The 20,403-nt window shown below is 42.5% G+C and overlaps 1 long non-coding RNA gene across 1 annotated transcript; it reads right to left on the bottom strand.

The window, feature by feature from the left end:
* Nucleotides 1-19: 19 nt before the first annotated feature.
* LOC133510971 (uncharacterized) lies at nucleotides 20-14,428 on the bottom strand. Its single transcript, XR_009797752.1, has 3 exons — nucleotides 10,470-14,428; nucleotides 8,047-8,254; nucleotides 20-5,277 (listed from the first exon to the last, which is right to left on the bottom strand). It is a non-coding gene; the product is annotated as an uncharacterized LOC133510971 (long non-coding RNA).
* Between the last annotated feature and the right edge of the window lie 5,975 nt (nucleotides 14,429-20,403).

The following is a 20,403-nucleotide window of genomic DNA, read 5'->3' as shown; positions in this document are numbered from 1 at the left end:
GTCAATTATTTTCTTTTGTTTTTTGTACACTGAAGACATTTAGGTTTCAGATTAAAAGATTCATTGCCCAGAGGTCAGAATTTCAGCTCTTAATGAACTCAGGACAGAGCACCTTTTGTTTGAAGCCACACACTTTTTAAGTGAGCAAAGGAACAGACATTAAATTAACTTAAAATAATTCAATATTTGGTGTCATTGTTACATGAATATTTGCATCAAACCAGTGAGCTGCTGACTTCACCAGATTTTCATTCTTTAATTGAAATTCTTTTCCTGGCCTTAACTGCAGGTTGTTTTTTTTTCTGGAGATTTCTCCCTTCTGTCATCTTTTCAGAAAGTAAAATGCTTTCTCTGTTTTAAACTTTGATGATGGACTTGGTCAGTCTTAAGACTACCTACTTTTTCCTGACATAGTTGGAATGCATTTTTCTGTAAATTACATAATAAAATGGTTTGGTAGACTTTGGAATTCATTCTGCTGCTACAGTAATGCGTACATTGTCAACAAAGTCTAGTGAGCCCATTCCAAAAGCAGTCATGTAAGCCCAAACCATGTCATAACCTCCGCTATGTTGCACAGAGGACCTCATGTTTTTTGGATCGTAAGTGAATCCTTTCTTTCTCCATACTTTGGCCTTTTCATCACTTTGTGAGAGGTTAATCTTGGTCTCATGAGTCCATAAAACTTTGTTCCCAAACTTTTTTGGCTTTTATATATCCAATCTGGCTCATGATTGTTTTTGCTGAGGAGTGGTTTGCATCTTTTGGTATGGTATATCCATTTCTTATCTCTGGGTAGCTACAAAGCGTTGCAGAGACTTGTGAGTCGGTACACAAGTTCAACAACGAAAGGGGGGACACCAACTGGCACTTACATCGATTCATCTCACAAATCTATGGTCCCCAGCCAACAAAATGGATGAACTCCAGGCGATGGAATTTGCTTCTATGTCAATGAGAAATGCAGCCAGCGTTTGGATTCGTTCTTGAAGTGAAAGCCATTTTACTCGCCACATGAATTCCCCACTTTCATTCTCGTAGGTGTTCAGATTCCACCCCAAGGTAGCATGAACGCAGCACTGCTAACCCTTACCGAGCAGGTAAACAAGATTGAGAACATCCAGATTCACTGGTCATTATCCTTGGAGATTTTAACACAGCTAAACTTAACCACGAACTCCCTTAACATAAGCTTCTAAAATGTCCAATGAGGGAAAATAACTCTCCAGACCACTGTTATATAGTACAAACTCTGTTCTCGACCACAATCCATTCCAGAAGGCGGTTCGTAACCTGATTTGTTAGAAATCTGAATCAATTTCCATTAGAATTAATGAAAAAAGAAATGCATTCCAAGACTAAAAAAATTGGCTTTTTTAAAGCCTTTTGTTTTAGCTTTTCCTGATAGTAAACAGCGTAGTAGAAATACATCTATTGTTTAAATACTTTATATAATTAAATAATTTAAGAAATAGATTTTTTTTTTTTGCTTAAAATATATGCTTTAGTAGTAGAGTAGGCTAGGCTGGGAGTGCATTGCCATATCTGTGGTGACTCGGCACCCATAAACGTTTTTTTTTTATTAACAAAAGTGCTGAATAACTTTAAAGTGCAAGTGTCGTCAAACGCATGATTTTTGGTATGTTATTAATGAAAACCCCACAGCCAATATGGTCCCATGTGTTTTTTCACCACAAAACATGATTTTGACGTGTACAGCTTTTTGTAATTCCCGCCATGAAAATCCTCTCAAGGGATTTGTTTTTGAAAAGAAGCACAAAGTGAGGTACAGGACAGAGGCGCCCCCTAGTGGACTCGTTTGTTTCCATTAGTTTTACCTCCGGAAAGGTAGCTCGTTGTTCCTTCGTGCTAGCCAAAATGCCGGCTCATTGCATTGCTGGACTTTGCTTGAACACTCGGGAGAATGGAATTACCCTTCATAAATTTGAAAGAGACCCTGTTCGTTGTGAAAAATGGATTGCACGGGTGCAGAGGACGAGAGCTTTGTGGGTTCCAAATAACAAGTAGGTGTGTATACAGCTCCCCCCCAAAAAAATAGTTTGAGGCGGACCATGTAATTGGTCTCTCTCATAACGTAGCAAAAGATCCGCGTATGAAATGTGTAGATGTGCGCATACAGGTACTAAAAAAAATAATAGTGTGGGGCGGACCACATAATCGGTCTCTCTCATAACGTAACAAAAGATCTGCGTATGAAATTTGTCGATGTGCGCGTCGCCCAGCCAACAATGTCTCGATAGTGTTCATCGAGTACTGCGGCGACTTTGAACATACCCCTAAAAGCAACATAGCTAGGCTCCACCTGTCACGTCCCATCGGAAACGAGAGTAGGACCCAAATGCAGGAACTCGGAAGACACAAGGTAGTTCAAAAAGAGACAGGTTTATTATATGCAGAGGTAGGGGATCGAGCAGGCAGTCCAGTGCAGATGAGCGGACAGGCAGGAGTCGGTACATGGGAGAACAATCAATGCAGGCAGAAGTATCAAAGGAGTCAGGCTTACAAGGTTGGTCGGAGAATGGACAAAGGTCGGTACACACAGGTTCAATCAGGGATACCGGAGCACACGAATGGAACATGAAGATCATACGAACTGGCCCCGACCAGTTGTCATCGCGGTCATATAAATCCACAGCATAATCAGGCTGCATGAGGCGCAGGTGTGCACCTTCCAATCAGCGCACCTGCGCGGACACCCGCACAGCTCGTGCTGGAGCGGCAGGATCATGACACCACCTCCTCCTTATATGCCACCACGGGCTCCGAAACTCAGCCACATTGGCTGAGGCACCCCGTTCGGCGGTCACAGCTTCTGCAAAGGCTGCACGTCGGGCTTTGCGACGGGGGCGGCTCTGAAGAACCCAGCCGAGAATGCGTGACTCAATCGCGTGCTCGCATAAAGCGCCCCGGCTCGACTGTGACAAAAGCAGCACCACTCGGCTCTGTCATAAGCCACACCGGCCGGCTGCGATGAGCCGCGATGGCTCATCTCGGTCGCGGGAGTGGATCGGATATCATCTGAATATGGCTCGAAACAATAGTGTAATAATGCCCTGAGGGCTCGAAACAATAATGCAATATTGCCCCGGTAACTTCACTCCGTTGTGTGGTGTTGTCCTTTTTGAAAAGAACTTCGGTGTCAGAGGGGGTGTCGGAAAAATGCAAATATCTCTGTTGTTCGGCTTCCGTAGTAGCAGGCACTGCGTGTTTTCAACGGCGGAAGTGACCATGACGTCAAGGACAGATGACGCAACTAATATGGCGACCACTTGGATGTTGAGGGACACTCAATTGCGCAACTTTGTGCCTGGATGATGCGCTCTCCGCTCACTTTTTTTCTTCGTATAGACATTGAAGTGAATCGTGTTATATGTATTTTTCATTACAATATCTATTTTAGAATGTTTATCGGGATGACACCCGGGCTTTAAACAAGCAATAATGGATGAAAAATCTGAGCAAAAACAAAAGTGTTAGGACTTCCAGGTGAGCAGCTGTGCTGTAGACCGCAAAATAACAGAGCTCCCTGTCCTGTTTTAAGTTTTGGTTTACAAACGGCATATACTTTGAATTTTAACTCCACACGTGAATTAAAGAAGACAAAGAGGCGCTTATATTATGCCCAAACGAAAGAAGAAAGTTGTCCCACAGATGACAGAAGCTGAGGAAGAATCAGTCAATGACGATGTAGCAAATGCTAGTCTCTCGGAGCCGGAGGAGCTAATGCTACAAAGACATGGAGGTGTGGCTAACTTGCTAATCATACTGCAAGAACTAAGAGTTTTGGCACGAAAGTGCGGAAACTCTATGGCGAATACAAGAGGACATTAAGGTCACAAACAACTGAAGCCGAAGAGAGAATCACAACTCCAGAGGAACGAGTGCAAGGACTCGAGGAAGCTATGAGGGAGCTGCTAAAGTCACAGTTTAAGTTGCAAGACAAACTAATTGACAAGAGGGAAGAGCAAGACGGCAAAATATAAGAATTCATGGCGTAGCAGAGGGGTCGGAGAACAATTCTTGATCGACAATGATGTTGGTGGAGAATCTTTTGAAAGAACACTTGCATTTGCCACAACCCAGAGATATGAGGATCGAACGCGCTCACCACGCGCCGTGACCAAAACCCCCGCCAGATGCACCACCGAGATCTATTGTCGTGAAATTCTCAAGCAGCAAAACTAAATGGGAAATCTTGAAACAAGTGTGATGAAAAAGAAGACTTTTACATCAAGGTACAAAAGTGTTCGTGGGCCATGATTATGCACCGGAGATTCTCAGGAAGCGCTGGGAGTACGCAGAGGGTGAGGAGGGTGCTTCAGGAGAACAATATCCAGTTCCAAACTCCTTTCCCAACAAGAATGAGGGTGTTCGACGGGGGAGAAACATGCGCGTACAACTCAGCAGAGGAGGCTACGAAAGACATGGTGAAGGAGAGGTATGTCTGTGGCGATATATCAACCTCCGGTAAGTTGGGCTGACAGTCAACAACTTGATGTGGAGCAGACCTCAAATCCTGAGAGAACGGACGCCACAAGCCGAGAAGCCACAGAGGTTTTAAAAAGAAGCTGAACATCTTCAGACGGACTGACCGGTAAATTTTATTTTACTGGGATAAAGAATTGCTTATGGTAAAGAGGCTAGGTGATGGCGATCGGGGGAAAAATATTAAATAGAAAATTACAATTAAAAAAAAAAAAAATCACCATCACTATAAGATTTGTGTTACTTTCAGACCACAACCCTATTTGGACTTAAATTTAAAAAACAGTAAAAACCTTTTTTCTTGGAAGCTTAATTTTAATGTATTTAAAGGAAACATGAAAGAAGAACTCTGGGAAGACATCAAATTATACCTGTCAGAGAATGATAATCGGGAAGTCTCCCCTCTCATGATTTAGGATGCAGATAAACTGTCTTGAGAGGGAAGATCATTGCTAAACTGGCACTTAACAAGAAGTTCAAACAACAAAAACTGAATAAACTAGAATTACGAAGTAGGTAGTAAAGCAGCCAAAATTTTGGCATATAGGATCAGAAAACAACAAGTAGAAAGGGAAATATACAAAATTAAAGACCTAATTAAAAAGAAATGAAATACAAACTTCAGGATATTAATAAAACCTTTAAAAAATATTACCAAAAACTCTATGCACGGATGGACTGTAAAGGGGATAACTCACCTGAATCTCTGCTTCTCCCACTCTGTCTCCCAACAAACTGTTGCTGAGAACATTTAACTGGGTCTCCTCCATCCTGGAGAGAAACAATTACAGTAATACCAAAAGAAGGGAAAGATATGACAGAATGTTCTAATTATCAGCCAATCAGCTTGTTGAACGTGGACTATAAATTTGTACTTCAATTATGACAAAACGCCTTGATATAATACCCCCATTTATACAGTTGGATCAAACAAGTTTCATCAAACAAAGACAAACACAAGACAATGTCAGAAGGAAAATACATGTAATTAACCACATAAACAAGAACAGACTAGATAGTGTCCTATTAGGGCTTGACGCGGGGAAAGCGTTTGATTCCGTCAATTGGATTTTTTTTTTAATAGAAAATACTAGAGAGATTCCAATTCCATAATGATTTTACTAAGACCATCCGAGCCTTATATTACAAACCAATTGCTAAAATACGACTATAGGGAGGACTATCCAGTGGCTTTGAACTCGATCAGGGTTGTTGTCAGGGTTGCCCTCTCTCACCGCTGTTTGCTCCTTTTATCAAGCGACTGAGTCAGTTGATCAAATAATGAGAAGATTAAGGGCATCACAGTGACTGATGAAGAACATAAAATTGCTGTTTGCAGACGATATTCTGATATATTTGGGACACCCATCCAAATCCCTCCCAGAATTACTTATAACTCGAAGAGATATGGACTAGTATCAGGTTATAAATTGAATACACGCAAAACTAAAATTTTCTCATTTAATTATTTCCCTAGCCAGCCCATCAAGGAAGAACTCAACGTAAATTAGAATTAAAAAAACAATTGAATATTTGTGGTGAATATTCCTATAAATCTGGAGATAATTACATCAGAGAACTACGACCCCTTAATCTCTGAAATTAAATCCGATTTACCGTAATTTCCGGCCTATAAACCGCACCTTTTTTTCACATACTTTCAACCCTGCAGTTTATGCGGTGATAAGGCTAATTTGTGCATTTTTTTGTAACAGCCGCAAGGGGGCACTTTAGCGGAAAAGGTAAGAGTGAGACCGGTGGAATATATGTGCCGAAGAAGTGACTCTTATTGGTCCCGGCCCTGTAAGCGCTGCGCTAGCGTGTTACTGCCGTGATTTTAACCGGTATGTTTTTTTTTAACCAGCAGTGTTAGCGCGGCATTGGTGTTAGCGCGGTGGCGCTAGCGTTAAACTTTCTGCGTACTATCTTTCTTTGTAAATATCTCGTGTTTCAATGTGGGCACTTGAGGCTTTTACACAGCTGCGGTGTATGTACAGTGCCTTGTGAAAGTATTCAACTCCCTTGAACTTTTCAACCTTTCCACATTTCCAAGCCAAATATCAGGCTTCAAACATAAAGATATAAAATTTTCATTTTTGTCAAGAATCAACAACGTGCGGGACCCAATCGTGAAGTGGAATGAAATGTACTGGATATTTTATACTCTTAAGAAATCTGAGAAGTGGGGCATGCAGTATTATTCGGCCCCTTTACTTTCAGTGCAGCAAACTCACTCCAGAAGTTCAGTGAGGATCTCTGAATGATCCAATGTTGACTTACGATGATAAATAGAATCCACTTGTGTGCATAAAAACACCCCCACCCCCATGCTTTACAGAAGGGATGGTGTTCTTCGGATGGAACTCATCATTAGTCTTCCTCCAAACACGGTTAGTGGAATTATGACGAAAAAGTTCCATTTAGATCTCAAAACACAACTTTCTCCCATAAGTCCTCTGTATCATCTAAATGGTCATTGGCAAACTTAAGACTGGCCTTGACATGTGCTGGTTTAAGCAAGGGAACCTTCCGTGCCATGCGTGATTTCAAACCATGACGTCTTGACGTATTCCCAACAAGTCACCTTGGAAACGGTGGTCCCAGCTCTTTTCAGGACATTGAGTCCTGGCGTGTATTCCTTTCTAAGGATCATTGAGACCCCATGAGGTGATATCTTCCGTGGGGCTCCACTCCGATTGAGATTGACAATCATGTTTAGTAAGTAAATTGGAGGGGTGGCTGACCAAGTAAACAGGCAGTTTAATTCATTTGGGTTCATACAATTCAAATAATTTTTGTAGACAATGTTTAATCAGTATAAAAAAAGACCAAAAAAGGTCTCATTTCTAGAGCCTTAGCATCCATTCCATACAATACATATGGATTTTATTCAGTTGTCTAAATCACAAGGTTATGAATACTGTTTGGTAATCATTGATATGTTTTCAAAATGAGTTGAAATATTCCCCACAGCCGAGAGTTTTAAGGAGTGACAATTGTTCCCATTTCGTGAATAATGACATAGATAGGTTATCAGAGCACTTCAGGACCAATCTGAAACCGCATTCTATTTATCATCCACAAAGTGTGGGCTTGATTGAAATAACAAATGGTACTATAAAAATAAGTTGATCAAAAATATGAAGGAGACTGGGAGACCATAGCCTGACTGTATTGACATGGTTAAAATGAATATGCGTATCCTGCCTGTAGAAGGGGAAAGTCTAACCCTTTTTGAACTGTTGTATGGGAGGCCATACACTATACCCGACTTGACACTGAAAACAAAGGACGCCCCGGACTCAATACATGACTTGGCCTATTATATGAGGAAGACGCTTGAATATTGCGAATGTTGCGAAGCCACGCCAGATATGCCATTGTCCCCAAAGCGGCGTCCAATCACGATTGGAGACTGGGTTTTCATCAAGGTCATCAAGAGGAAAACGAGGTTGAGTGAGCGGTGTGAGTGCTACCAAGTGCTGATCGGTATACCCACAGCTGTGAAGGTGGATAGAAGGAAGGACCAACTGGACTCACCTATCCCAGGCGAAACACTGGCTGGTTGGGGACCTGGCAACCGGGTACCCTCCCCCGACAGTGTTTCCACGAAGGTTAAGTGCTGGTGACCTCCGACCTTCGGACACTGCAGCGATGTGCAACACCATCAACAACTGCTGATTATAGCAACCGGTCTCCTCCCAATCATGGAGACACTGGGATATGGCCTCTTTGTTGTGAAACTGAACTACGATCAACACAAGAGTGAGCAGAAAAACCATGAGGAATTCTTTGAAAAACATCTGTATGAAAAGGTCATAGTAAAATCTAGACGGGGGGAGGTTCCACCAACCCCACTGCCATTCCCTCTTAAACCGAAGGAAAGACCTGGCCGTGAAGAAATGCCAAAAAAGTAATTGTCTAGTGTACTACCCCGGTTAACAGTGCTCAAACCACAGTAGTCATGTCTCCTTACTACAGGTCTGTGTAAAGGTAAATCAAACTCTCTCAATTAAGATCCCATACTCTGAATTAACATGGAGAAAAAGTCTCAAAGCTCGAACAGGTGGTTCTCCAGGACCTTATCCCTATAATGCTATGAATGGGCAGCGTGATAACTCTTGGGGGAACATGGTAGCATATTCGGGAGAAGATTGGAAACCACATCCAACAACCACTCTAGCTAAACAATGGAAATCTATATCTATCTACCAGACAATATAGTAATACCAATAAATCTGACTAATCTCAAGGGAGTCCACATGTTGTCTGAAACTATGCACACTCATTCTGGGATTGACAATCCTGTGTTGGGTGGTTTAATGACTTGTTCGGATGTATGTCTGATGTTGCATTACACTAGATAAAAAGGGGGGAAATGAGACATATTATCAAATGTAATGTTCCAATACTCTCAAAAATAGTTCCAATATTACAATAAACAATATTAACCACATATCCACATTCCCTACATTTACCCCCCCACACATAATTGTATAACTACCATATTATGCACTTGTTTCATTAAAACAAGTAATCTCAGTTTAAAGGAATAACACATTAACTAAGAATTCTGGACAATCCATGCATGTGTCACGACCCATCGGTGCGGGGAAGGACCCAAATGCAGGACTCCGGAGACGCAGAGGCAGTTTGGGAAAAGTGTTTATTCGTTCCAAGGTCGGGGATAAGGTAGACAGTCAACTGGAGCGGTAACCAGAACGTCAGGCATAGAAGTCAGGTCAGCAGTCAAGCAGGGATCGGTACACGGGAGAATAGGAGTCTCAAGGGTGTCAAGCTTACGGGGTTGGTCGGAGGACTGGCGGAGGTCGGTACACAAGGGTTCGGGATCAAGAAGGGGGAAGTGCGGGAATGAGGCATGGATGGCAACGATCTGGCAAAGCCAGACCATCCACTTGGTCCTATATATACTGGGGTTAATTATCAACGATGAGGTGCAGATGTGGGGCTCTTAATCAATGCAGGTGTGTAGGGGAACTGCACAGCCAGGGCTGGAACTGGCAGGACGATGGCAGCATGTTAAAGATCTAAACAAGAGGACCTGTATTCTATTTGTCTATCATACAAATGTAGCAAGAATTTCATAAAATAATATTGAAAAAATTATCAACACAACAGAAATGAAATTAGCATCAAAGTCAGACTCAAGATTTAGTTTGAAATGTCACTTAGGTTCAGCAAGTTCCGGTACTCTCCGGAATGTGATCTCAAGAGTCAAGAGTAATTAGTTAGACATCCCGTTATTGAACAACGTAACAGCATTAGTAACGACATTTATTTAAAGTCATTTAGCCATAGAGTGAAAAAGCTAGCAAAGGTAGTGAGGAAATGTATTGAAAACGGCTGTTCTGCGTCAAAGGCTGACGGAGTGAGCTTACATGAATGGCCGAAAGATGAACAGGTAGGCAGGTTATGGACGAGGTTTGTGAAGACAAAGCAGGCGCATTGGACTTAAAAATAAAAGTCAACAGTAATATGTTCCAAGCATTTGCCGGACTACTTTGAAAACCCAGTACAGCGTTCACTTGGGTTCGGTAGCAAATAAGTACGTACGTTTTCAATTGTTTAGTATTGACAAGTGTCTACCTCATTTTAAATGTAAGTACAATATTGATACAGATATATATGTCTGCCAATATCCGTATCCATGTGACGTTTAGAAGCTGATGAAATTTGGACATTGTATAAAGTTCGTCTACTGTTGACGCTGAGTTCTTCCTGAAATTCGACTATGGCACTGTGCAAGTGTTCGGTGCTTTATTTAAAATACGGGCTAAATCTTTAAACGATAATACCAAAGTTTTCGATTTTTGTTTTACACCGACTCAGTCACTAGTACAACAAATGACTCACTGTTGTGTGCAAGCAGCATCAGATGTTTAAATGTGTTTAAATTATATTATTTCGTCAACAAGGTGTACAAGATTTCTTGAGGCCCCTACCAGTCTGTGTTTTGGGTGTGAAGTTCCACGTCAACTTCGTTAGGTCTTGCCGAATCCTGTCCTTGTTACATTCTTCAACTCCGGTTCGAACATATATGGTTGAATTACACCTGCATGGGTTGTTTTTCGAACACGGGAAGAATAAGAAAATTCCTCCTCTTCAGTTGCCATCTCTTCCACGGAGCATTCCATTAAGACTTCTTCATCACTGCTGTCTATCTCCTTTAGATCCCACTCGCAGCCTGATTGATTGGATAAATAGGAAGCCATTTATTTTCTTTACTGTGGTTGTTTAGGCGTGACGTCACACAGCAGCAGTTTCAGCCTCTGTTTGAAACAGACATCGGAGGCATTCGAATTACAAAAAAAAATTGCACTTTGGCGCGAATTTATTTGATTTCTTTTGCGTTGAGAATTTTTCAAATATTTATGAAAAATTACCTATGTTTTTGTGATATATAAATAAAATATAGGTCCTCTGGATTAGCCTTTACCTTTAACAGATACATAGCACCCTAAACTTATTCGACAGGGCTTTTAACAGGTCTATTCATTATCATATAAAACAGGATACAAACCGGGGGGGGGGGGGGGGGGGAATCGCAACACTTACATCGAAAAGGGTGATTTTTGAAACGATATCAGAAATCTCAGATTGGGAAGAAAGCTATAATATGGTTGTGGGGAGGTTGTAAGGGACAGATGTCACTCATAAATGTTTATGCACCCCCAGCTGCAACATGGGAATTGTACCAACAAATCTGTGATTTAATGATTAAAAAAGCTCAAGGAATTGTGATTTGTGGTGGTGACTTTATTCTGAAATTGAATCCGCGGCTGCTGTTAAATTACTAATCCAGAGGAAATTTATTTTATTTGTCTATCATACAAATGTAGCTAAAATTTCATTAAAATAATTCAAAAATTCTCAACACAACAGAAATTAAATAAATTAGCATGAAAATCAGTCTCCAGATTTTGTTCGAAATGTCACTTAGATTCGGCGAGTTCCGGTACTCTCCGGAATGTGACGTCAAGTCACGACAACATTTAGCCATAGAGTGAAAAAGCTAGCACAGATGGTGAGGAAATGTGTTGTATAGGGCTGTTCTGCGTCAAACACTGACCGACTCAGCTTACATGATTGGCCGAAAGATGAACAGATAGGCAGGTTATGGGCCAGGTTTGTAAAGACAAAGCTGGCGCATTGGACTTACAAATAAAAGTCGACAGTAATATGTTCCAAGCATTTCACGGAGGACTGCTTTGAAAACCCAGTACAGTGTTCACTTGGGTTCGGTACAAGTATGTACGTGTTAAATTTTTTAGTATTGACAGTTATCTACCTCGTTTTAAATGTAAGTACAATACCGATACAGATATATATGTCAGCTAATATCCGTATCCATGTGTTGTTTAGGAGCAGATGAAATTTGGACACTGTATAAAGTTAGTGTACTCTTGGCGCTGAGGTCTTCCTGAAATTCAACTACAGCAGTGTGTGCCCTCAAGTGTGAGGTGCATTATTTAAAATATGGGCTAAATGCATGTAAATAACACAAAGAATTGGCTACAAACGTGATCTTTAAACACAGAACGATATCGGAGGTTTAGATTATTAGATTATTTCATCAACAAGGTGAATGTAGATTTCTTGAGGCACCTGCCAGTCTGTGTTTTAGGTGCGAAGTTCCACATCAACTTTGTCAGGTGTCGCCGAATCCTGTCCTTGTGTTGCATTCGTAAACTCAGGTTCGAACATATATGGTTTAATTACACCTGCATGGGATGTTTTTCTAACATGAAGAATTAGAAAATTTCTCCTCTTCAGTTGCTATCTCTTCCACAAAGCAGTCCATTAACATGTGCGGGCTCCACTTGGGACGCGTCCCAGTCGAACCTCTCTTGGTAACAAACAAAAATAATCTACACCTCTTTCGTTGGTATAAGAAATTTCGGGTTAGTTTAGGGTTATTTTAATTTAACACAACGCTGACTGTAATCACGCGAATGAATATTTTCGACAGCATTCACTCATAAATTAAGTAGCCTCAGCCTACATATTTAAATTGCATTGTGCACTACACCAACCTTCGCAGTGTAAGACACAAGTGTCTCACAATGGATGCCGCCGCATCACAAACCCAGCCATTGATGAATTTGTTGTCGGCCTCCAGACCTTTGTAATTCTTTAGATGGTCCATGGTCTAAGCGCTTCTCAAAAAGAGGCGATAGTTGACGATGTCTGGATAGGTTACCGATGCCCACAGTTCAAAATTATTGCTCCATTTGTGTTTCAAGGAATACGGGTCGATTTCGTCGGGCAAAGCACACTTCTTGTCGTAACAGTTTCTTGAAACATCTAATGAGCACCAGTAACTTTCTTTTCTTTTTAGCAATTACGCATCACTTTTAACAGTCGTATGAAGATGTGAGTAACTCCAGTCTGCATGCAAAAACGATAGTGAGCCCAACCAAAATGGCCGCGATTGTAAACAAAGGTCACGTGGTCAAAAACAGTCTATAGGAAGCCATTGTCTTTACTGGGGTTGTCTCGACGTGACGTCACACGGAAGCAGCTTCTGCTTCTTCTTGAAACAGCCATCGGAGGCATTGAGATTACAAAAAAATTTGCACTTTGGCGCTAATTTATTTCTTAGCTATTGTGTTGAGAATTTTGAAAATATTTTTTTTGAAAAATTTGCCATGTTTGTGTGATACAAAAATAAAATATAGGTCCTCTGGATTATATCTTTAAGAGTTGGATTTAACAAATCCATTAACATGTTCACTTCAATGTAAACATGAGTTGCAATAAATTCAAATCTGTGCAGGTATCTGGGGGGGACGCGCTAGTTACTTTTTTGTGTCAATAGTTACTTTTACTGTGGAGTAACTAAATTAGTAACTCGGTTACTTTTGTGGAAGTAACTAGTAACTATTTCAAAGTATCGTGCCCAACACTGTTTATAACACGACACAAAGAGTTTTGTCCAATACCATTAAACATTTAGAAGGTGATAATAAATGAAGGTATATGGAAAAATTAGAGAAACTTTGAATAGAGGATCCATATTTAATGTCAAGTTGATGTTTTCGCTGATAAGAAATTTGACTGTTCGCTACCCTGTCTTCGACAACTGGATATACGCATGTATCTGGTGAATAAGTCGTCGCGATTCACACAGAAGAGTTTGAAAGCTTACAAAAATCTGGATGCAGAGAAATACTTAGTTGCTAAATCTGTTCTCAATCACAAATAAATCCCACATGGTGATTGACCCACTTTTTTTTTTCAGTCCAAATACCAATTTTTAAAGAAATGACCCTTGGTTTTCCACAAAATCACATTCATTAACTATGATTGGAAAACAAATTTAGGACAGCGAGTCGTCTCCTCTGTACATGGAAGCGTATTGCTGCCACACGCTTACCTCCATAAACTTCTCTGTGACAAATGGTTTATTATTGTTTTTTATACGCATTGTTCTCCAATGAGTCAACTTGGCATTATAAATATTTATTGATAATTTGAGATTGAAAAGACTAATTCTGACCAGAAATAACATGATCGCTACACAGGCATGTGTATTTCATTGGGCACCATCCATCCCTTTTAATTGCTGAAATCAATTGATCTTTTCTGGCCTTTTCAGCTGGTGTTCTATAGAATGCTCTGGTTCAACGACTTCCGCATTACCGAGCAGCAAGGTTTGACCGGCAATATGGGACCGTGCAAACTGCGACGTCACGTTCACAAGCTCTATAATTGTGCCTCACTGTCTTGTCAGCACCACCATGCCTGTGCCCAATAATACGGTGCGCCTTGTGTATATGTTAAATACTGAAATTACACCTGCAACTGAGACTACTTTTCAATAACATGCGCCTTATGGTCATGAAAATACTGTGCGTTTATATATATATATATATATATATATATATATATATATATATATATATGAGGAGTTCAGATGCAAAACCAGCTAAATTCATTGAGTTTTTTTTTAATTAAGATGTTTTTCTGCAGAGCTGTACAAAGGGGTTCATCTAGACCAGGGGTGTCAAACATAAATCTGCGGGCCAGATCGGACCTGCAAACTGGTTTAATCCGGCCTGTGATGTGATTTTGTAAAGTATAAAACAATAGCATGGACATGGACTCAAAATGAGCCGCAATTTTTCAATCCAAGCAACTGCTGTTTGAATTTAATCCATTGGATGGCGCAGTAACAATTTTTTTCAGCAAGCAAACAGTTTCTACCGGGGCAGAGTATGTGGGTCAACCACACAGTCTGGATGAGCTGCTCTGTGTACTATCTTTCCATTTTATTTTCTGTTATTTATATCTATTTATTCATGGACACCTTTGATGTCTCTGGAGAAGGGTGTATGCAGGCGCTCCCTTGAGCTGCTTTACCCCAAAATCCAAATCCTCACCCCTACTATCCTATAATCCTGCAACCAGGGAGTGGCTTTGCCTATTTCTGAGGCTGGTAACACTTACCAGAGCAAAATTAAATAACCAACGACGAGCTAAGGCTAGCGACGAGCTAATGAAAGTGATGAGCTTATGCTAGCGACGAGCTCATGCTAGGAATGAGCTAACGCTAGCGAGGCCTACCTTGGACCACAAGGAATAAGACAATAAGGACACTTACCAACCATTGAGAGTGAAATTAATTAACGGACAACAACCAAAGGCTAGTGATGAGTTAACACTAATGATGAGCTAACACTAGCAAAGCATACATTGGACCACAAAGAAGAAGACTACAACGAGGACCATGAGGATTTAGAGGACGCCTAGAAAGAGTACCATAGGTACATCATTTGCCTTGAGGATGCTCGTGGAAAAGTACAGGAGTAGGTCAGAAGGAGCTACATTGTGTGTTTGTAGACCTAGAGAAAGCCTATGACAGAGTACCAAGAGAGGAACTGTGGTACTGCATGCGCAAGTCTGGTGTAGCAAAGAAATATGTTAGAATAGTACAGAACATGTATGAGGGCAGGAGAAAAGCAGTGAGATGTGCCGTTGGTGTGTCAGAAGAATTTAAGGTGGAGGTGGGACTGCATCAGGGATCCGCGCTGAGCCCCTTCTGCTTGCGGTTGTCATGGATAGGCTGAGAGATGAGGTTAGACTGGAATCCCCTTGGACTATGATGTTCGCAGTTGATATTGTGATCTGCAGTGAAAGCAGGGAGCAGGCGGAAGAACAATTAGAAAGATGTCGGTTTTCATGTTTAAGCAGGTTAGGACATTTAAAGTACAATTCTCAAGGAAGGAAGACAAGAGGAACTTCTGGCTCGATAGGAGACTATAGGATGTTTCTCTTTCACAATCTCCAACCCGTTCTAATCACATCTCCACTTTTTTATTCCTTAGCGTGGTCTGCATCACAACAAAGCAAATGTGACAAACAAAGCAACCAAGACAAAAATAGTCCACGTGAGTCTTTGCGATGTCTTCACCATCGTCTTGAGATCGCCGGTCTTTATGTTGTCTTCTGCATCACTGTCTGGTGTTTCCACGGCGCCCAATGTAACTTGATTGCATCACATCGTTTAAGTACATCATGGCAAAGTTTCCATGGCCTCTCGATTGCATCACATCACACAAGCAATGAAGCATTAAAAACCAAAAAAGCAAATATGAGAACTTTTTATTCTATTAATCCATCATTTCCCTCCTGTTTATCTAATATTTGCTTAAATTCTCACATCACCCAAAATGGACACTTGGCAAGTGTAAATGGTTGTTTGTTTATGCATCGTCATAACAGCCGGGATCTGGAAACCGATCAGGCAAGTTCGCCAGAATACTCCCTCATGATTTCTCCCCAGCAAAGGATACATCTACGCCATTTTGTTCTCCATGGGTGAGATTGCTGTGGCAATAATTCAGTTTAGGCAAGAGTGCAGACAGAGAATACGACAACAACCACACAAAGTCAAAATAGATGCAAAAACCACAATGAAATTAAAATAGATGAGACGAGTGCTTTGTATTTGCCGAACACACTGATTCATTTGTCCTTCATGGAGGTGTCAACACCAGAGTGCTCATTCACCTTACTGTCGACCTTACCTTCTATAACCTTGGTCAGGCTACCGTCAGCAGCCATAGGGTTCAGGATGAAGATGCATCTCTCCCAAAGAGAGTGCAGACACCTTTTTCAGCCAGGAGCATGTCCATGGCTATTTGGTTTTGAAATGGCATTAATTAAGTGGCTGCGAGATATTCATGCACAGCCTCAAAAAACACTTTTGAGTCCAACTTCCTAACTTTGACATTGTGGTGTCAAGATCCTGCCGCTCCAGCCCGGGCTGTGCGGGTGCCCGCGCTAATTGGGAGGGACACACCTGCGGCTCATGCAGGCTGATTATCCTGTGTATATATATATATGACGCCAGATCGTTGATGTTCATGTCCCGTTCCAGCACTCTCGTATCCCTGATCGTCAACCCGTGTGTACCGACCTTCGCCTGTTCTCCGACCGACCCAGTAACCCTGACTCCTTTGACACTTCTGCCTGCTTTGATTGTTCTCCCGTGTACAGACTCCTGCCTGCCCGCTCACCTGCTCTCTTCGCCCGACGTCCCAACTACCGCTGCTGCACCTGACAGCCTGCCCGATCCCCGTTTTTCGTCGAACTACCTTGCATCTCCCGAATCCTGTATTTAGGTCCAACCTCCGTTCCGATGGGTCGTGACAGAACGATCTGGACAAAACAGGACCCAGCGGGAAAGACTCAGCGTCGCCGGGACCGACGCAAGGTAGACCGACTGCCAAGCCAAGCCTGTCCGATCCGGGTAGGCTCCATGACGCTTGGCCATCTACACGGGACCTCCGCGTGGCGGCCAGAGGAGACGCAACCTTGTGCCTCCCGGGGCGTGGCAACAGACGCCGTCCTCGTCCTCCCACTCCTCGCCGGGAACGGTGAAGCCGGCAGACCCGCAGCTGGTGGCGAAGCTTCCAGCCCAGAGGGAGAAGCCGCCAAAATCACGAGGTGTTCTGCTGCGAAATGGGGGCGGAGATAGAGCGGCAGAGCGCCGAATTGTGGGCTCTCACGGCCCAGGTTCAGCAAGGATTGAAGAACCAGCTGAGCTACGCTGATGTCCCGACTACTACTGACTCGCTGCTGACGCAGATTCACGCTGCAGTGGGAATGGATCCGCCACCTCGCCAAGCGCACGTTGCAGTGGGAACGGGTCCGCCACCTCGACACGCCCACGTTGCAGTTTCGACTGACTCGTTTCTGACTCATCCTCACGCGGCAGTTGAAACTGAACCGCTCCCGAGACACGCCCACGTCAGTTTTGACTGACTCTGCCTACTCTCGTTCACGTCGCCGTGGAAACAAATCCGCCACCGCACCACGCCCACGTGGCAATGGAGACCGACCCGATGCCGGCTCACGTTGCTGTCCAGGAGGTGGCGACGTCTCCGCAGCCGCTTCTCGTCCGTGCCCAGGAGTACCGGTGGCCGCGGCCGCTCCTGCTTCGTCAGCGACCGGTTCGCAATCGCCCCCGTTCCTGCTCCGATGGTGACGGGCACGCCCATACGTTCCCGTCCAGGAGGTGTTGATGGTGCCGCTGCCTTCTCATGTTGCTGTCCAGGAGGAGGTGGCGATGGTGGCGCTGCCGCCGCCTTCTCACGTTGCTGTCCAGGAGGAGGTGGCGATGGTTGCGCTGCCGCCGCCTTTTCATGTTCCCGTCCAGGAGGAGATGGCGATGGCGCCGCCTCCTCACGTTCTGGTCCAAGAGGAGGTGGTGAAGGCGATGCCACTGCCTTTCATTTAGTAATTGAACTAACAATTTTGCATACATTGCTTGTGGATGAAATTATCCGCTTTTTTTTTTTTTTTTTTTAGTATTGCGCAAAAATATGAACTGTTACAAATGCATATTGGTTGTCTACAGCATATTCTGATTCTGTTTTCCCAAATATGAGCACAACACCCTATGGTCTTTCAGGTCACATCTGCTTTATTTATTTACATGTTTTTTCTTTCTTTCCCAATTTTTGACAATCATGTTTTGTTCCATCTCACGGAAATGGCAATGTTTGCTGGATTAAGACTTGTACATCTTTCTATTGGGATGGAAATGTCATGTTTACCAGAAGGTGGAACAAAACAGTTAATGCACTTCTTTCTAACAAGTCATAAAATGACCAATGCTTGCTTTATGTTGCAAAATGCTTTTTTCGCTTCGGCCCTCCATTTCAACAATGTCATTTTTAAGTCTTCCTTATTGCATCATTTTGTGTAATGGAGCTGTTAATTTGACTAATTTGGTACCCAAATTCAGCATTAATTTGTCAGACCCAAACACGACAAATTCTTAATTTGTTTAAGGCTTTGGAGTTTCTAAAATGTTTAACGTATTATTGACAAATTTGGAGTTTCTTTTTGGTTTGTGCCCGTCCTCAACCAGATCCTTTAAAAGAGCCACTGTCTTTCATGTTTCCTTATCATGGGACGCTATCGGTACATCATTTAAAAAAACCTGGTATCCTGTCCAGGCAGGTCGCGGCCAGCCAATTAGTCGACACACACCTGCACCTGGTTTCGGCTGATTACACCCGGTACTTATAGGACACGGGGGACAACTAGTCCTCTGTCAAATTGTTGATTCTCATGCCTCGTTCCCGCACTCCAATATACCTGACCTACCGTGTACCGACCCTCGCCTGTTCCCTGACCATCCTAGTAAGCCTCCCTCTTCTGATACTGCTGCTTTTCCTGACTGACTTGCTGATCATTGACCACGGACCGAATAAAGGCTTTCTGTACACTACCTGCTTCCCTGTGGAGTCGTGCATTTGGGTCCAGCCTCGAGCCTCGTTTGTGACAAAACCATGGAGTTGAAATTTTGACTCCAAATGTGAATGTAAACCAAATTTGGCATGCTTTACCCACTGGGGTTGAAAGAAATGCATTACTTAAGTCTATTACGATGAATATTATTGCATCTGGTCTGGGGGAATTAAAGTGTCGGGGTCAGGCACGCAAGCTAGTCTTATTTTGTATGTCCTGAGGGGCAGCGGCACACTCTCTTTACAGGTTTTGTCCAAGTCCAGTCTATCTCAGGTGGTCATTATTTTATGATGTCATGTCATATTGTGAAAAGGGCAGTTGGGGGTAGAGAGGAGCGTGCACTCACCTCTCTGTTCTTAATTTTCAACTTTCCTTTGTTGTCCTGATGTCAGTCATGTCTTGTCATCATCTCTTCTATGAAACATCTCAACTTTCTCATCTCTATCTCATGGTGTTTTCAACCAATATTCTATATATCTCTTTGTATTACTTATTTTATTATATACTCTTGTAAGGTCACTATGTTCTGGCTATTTAACTGACCAGTGAAATTGTGTTGGATATCCATTGATATGAGTATTAGTTTTGTGTCGGATTTAATTTGTCCGACATATTTCTAATCTTTACACTGCAGTGTGTCTCTAAGTTTTTCCTGACAATATTTTCCCCCATTTTAGTCAATTTGAACCAGTCAACAACTTCTATGGAGTTCGAAGGGACTTTGTTCTGGAGTTCTAAGTGGATTTGTTCTATAACTCTTTCAAGTGGAGAATTGTTGCCTTTATTTTCCAAAGTGCCGTGTTAAGTTTACAACTGAGGCTATACCTCTTTCACACAATTTTCTCTTGCACACGCAGAATTAGAGGTGTTCATGGAATTTATTGCAAAGGTATTTACACACAAAATTTAAATGCGCGACAGGGCTCCGCTACCCTCATCGTGTTTTGAGAATTTTAGGCGCAAAAGCTATTTACACCCGCCACCCTCAGGGTTTTTCCACGTCACTTTTTCCGCTGCACACCAGTCTCGGAAAGGGTCTTTAGACTCAGAAGGTGCCTGCGGTGGCCACGGTCTTTTTTCTGTATTCAACACACCCGCTGGAATCCTCAGGCA

This window comes from Syngnathoides biaculeatus, chromosome 13 (genome assembly GCF_019802595.1).
Source record: "Syngnathoides biaculeatus isolate LvHL_M chromosome 13, ASM1980259v1, whole genome shotgun sequence".
NCBI classification, from domain to species: domain Eukaryota; kingdom Metazoa; phylum Chordata; class Actinopteri; order Syngnathiformes; family Syngnathidae; genus Syngnathoides; species Syngnathoides biaculeatus.
The sequence above is the reverse complement of the archived record's forward strand: the minus strand, read 5'-3'. Positions and strand labels throughout refer to the sequence as shown.